We start from the raw sequence: 3715 nt of genomic DNA on the forward strand, positions 1-3715 counted from the left end.
CTTTGTCATTTGTTGAACTAATATGGCGCAGTGGTTATAGTGACAGATTAGGATCTGGGAGATTCAGCTTTAATCCTACTCTGCAATGGGTGACTTTGGGCCAGTCATTTTTTGTCCTACCTCACAGGGTGGTTGTGAGGATAAAATGAAGGTAGATCAATATTATAAACTGCTTTGGGTCCCAAATGGGGAGAAAATCAGGGTATAAATCAATGAAAGGGTTGCCAACTCCAGGTTTGGAAATTCCTGGACATTTGAGAGCGGAGCCCGGGAGAGTGGGGTTTACAGAAGGGAGGGACTTCAGTAGGGTATAAAGCCACACAGTCCACCTTCCAAAGCAGCCATTTTCTCCATGACAAGTGGAATAAATGTTTTAAATAAAAAAATGCATGGTCTATGTAGTGGAACTCCCTGCCCCACGATGTGGTGATGGCTGCCAACTTGGAAGGCTTTAAGGGGGGAGTGGACATGTTCATGGAGGAGAGGGCTATCCGTGGCTACTAGTAAAAAATGGATACTAGTCATGATGCATACCCATTCTCTCCAGGATCAGAGGAGCATGCCGAATATATTAGGTGCCTCAGAACACAGGCAGGGTAATGCCGCTGCAGTCGTCCTGTTTGGGGGCTTCCTAGAGGCATCTGATTGGCCACTGTGTGAAGAGACTGCTGGACTTGAAGGACCTTGCTCTGATCCAGCATGGCCTTTCTTATATTGGAGATCACTTGTAATTCTGGGAGATCTCCCCAACCCCCCCAACCTGGAGATTGGCAACCCTATTTCCAAGGAATGTGGCAACGGTACTGCTTTTTCCTGAGGTGTGAAGCGTCTTAAGGTGCTGTCGAAGATCAGCCACGACTTGTGTTCCCTCCCACCGTCACTTTGCAGCCCTTCAAGGGAGTGGACGTGTTCATGGAGGATAGGGCTATCCATGGCTATTAGTCAAAATGGATACTAGTCAGTGGCGGACTGGCCAGGGTGTCAGCTTGCCCACTTAAACATTTAGACAATATGTTAAAAATGTTAATAACCTTTTAGTAGCTTGAAAATATAATAAACGTTCCAATACTATTGCTGTATGAAACTAAATTTTCAATTGTGCTTTTTTCCACTTATGTATTTTTTGATATAATTTTTATTTATTTCTTATAAAAATTAAACGACAGCCTTATAGTTGTGAGTGGGGCCCCCCTTTGTCTCCTGGCAACCGATATTTTTAGACCCAGTCCAACACTGATACTAGTCATGATGCCTACCTAGCCTTCTCCAGGATCAGAGGAGCATGCCTGGAACACAGGCAGGATGGTGCTGCTGCAGTCGTCTTGTTTGTGGTTTCCTAGAGGCACCTGGGTAGATCATGAAAAGCTATGGCTGGTTTTAATGGAAATGGGTGTGCCACTACATCTGATGGTTTTGATGCACAACCTGTACTCTGGACAAGAGGCCACAGTTAGAACAGAATATGGAGAAACGGAATGGTTTCCAATTGGCAAAGGTGTCAGACAAGAATGTATTTTATCTCCCTATCTCTTCAATCTATATGCAGAACATATAATTATTAAAGCTGGATTAGATTTAGATGAAGGTGGAGTGAAAATCGGAGGAACATTAATAATTTGAGATATGCTAATGACATGACATTATTGGCAGAAAATAGTGAAGATTTGAAACGACTACTGCTGAAAGTTAAAAGAGAAAGTTCCAAAGCAGGACTGCAGCTGAACATCAAGAAAACAAAAGTAATGACTACAGAAGAATTACACAATTTTAAGGTTGACAATGAGGAAATTGAAATTGTTCAAGACTTTCTATTCCTTGGCTCCACCATCAACCAAAAGGGAGACTGCAGCCAAGAAATCAGAAGGAGATTGAGAGTGGGAAGGGCAGCCATGAAGGAGCTAGAAAAGATTTTGAAGTGTAAGGATGTGTCACTGGCCAACAAGACTAGATTAATTCATGCCATCATATTCCCTATTAGTATGTGTGGGTGTGAAAGCTGGACAGTGAAGAAAGCTGGTAGGAAGGAAATAGATTCCTTTGAAATGTGGTGTTGGAGGAGAGTGTTACGGATTCCGTGGACTGCCCAAAAAATAAATGAGTGGGTTCTAGATCAAATCAAGCCTGACCTGACCCTAGAAGCAAAAATGACTAAACTGAGGCTGTCGTATTTTGCTCACGTCATGAGACGACAAGAGTCACTGGAAAAGACAATTCACAGTGGGTAGCCATGTTAGTCTGTCTGCAGTAGTAGAAAAGAGCAAGAGTCCAGTAGCACCTTAAAGACTAACAAAAATATTTTTTCTTCAGTATCTGAAGAAGTGAGCTGTGGCTCACGAAAGCTCATACCCTGCCAGAAAATATTTTTGTTAGTCTTTAAGGTGCTACTGGACTCTTGCTCTTTTCTACTACTGGAAAAGACAGTCATGCTAGGAAAAGTTGAGGGCAGCAGGAAAAGAGGAAGACCCAACAAGAGATGGATTGACTCAATAAAGGAAGCCACAGCCCTCCGTTTGCAAGACCTGAGCAAGGCTGTCAAAGACAGGACATTTTGGAGGACTTTCATTCAAAGGGTCGCCATGAGTCGGAAGCGACTTGACGGCACTTAACACACACACAGAAGCCCCTGGTTGTTGGCCGTTGTGCGAACAGACCGCTGGACTTGTTGGGCCTTGCTCTGACCCAGGTGTTTTTTACATTTTTTTCTTATGTTTTTCACGTTCTTAAGGCGAAGGATGTGTCACCGGCCACCAAGACTAGATTAATTCATGCCATCGTATTCCCTATTACTATGTATGGGTGTGAAAGTTGGGCAGTGAAGAAAGCAGATAGGAAGAAAATAGATTCCTTTGAAATGTGGTGTTGGAGGAGAGTGTTACGGATTCCGTGGACAGCCAAAAAAACAAATGAGTGGGTTCTAGATCACATCAAGCCTGAACTGACCCTAGAAGCAAAAATGACTAAACTGAGGCTGTCGTATTTTGCTCACATCATGAGACGACAAGAGTCACTGGAAAAGACAGTCGTGCTAGGAAAAGTGGAGGGCCGCAGGAAAAGTGGAAGACCCAACAAGGGATGGATGGACCCCATAAAGGAAGCCACTGCCTTCAGTTTGCAAGATCTGAGCCAGGCTGTCAAAGATAGGACGTTTTGGAGGGCTTTCGTTCATAGGGTCGCCATGAGTCGGAGGCGACTTGACGGCACTTCACACACACAGGACGAAAACGCACGGTCGCTTGAGCCTCCTTTCTTCCCTGTTCCAGCCAGGATTCAGCCAGGATCGAACGCACGAACGTTCGAAGAACGTTCAGCCAGGATCGAACGCACGAACGTTCTTCCCTGTTCCAGCCAGGATTCAGCCAGGATCGAACGCACGAACGTTCGAAGAACGTTCCAAGAACGTTCGTGCGTTCGATCCTGGCTGAATCCTGGCTGGAACAGGGAAGAACGTCCGTGCGTTCGATCCTGGCTGAATCCTGGCTGGAACAGGGAAGAAAGGAGGCTCAAGAGACCGTGCGTTTTCGCCCATTCAACCCGGGGCATCCTGGCAAATGGGTTTGCAATCCTGGCGTGGGTTTGCCCGCCTCCCGGCTCGTCCCCGCCCCGGTGCAGCAGCAGCAGCAGCAGCGAGCGCAGGTCTCGTCCGCGCGGCGCCAGGCCAGGCGGAGCCGGAAGCCGGCGAAGGCTGAGCCAGCAGATGCGGAGAGAAAGCAGGCGG

Source organism: Euleptes europaea, chromosome 14, assembly GCF_029931775.1.
Source record: "Euleptes europaea isolate rEulEur1 chromosome 14, rEulEur1.hap1, whole genome shotgun sequence".
Taxonomy (NCBI): domain Eukaryota; kingdom Metazoa; phylum Chordata; class Lepidosauria; order Squamata; family Sphaerodactylidae; genus Euleptes; species Euleptes europaea.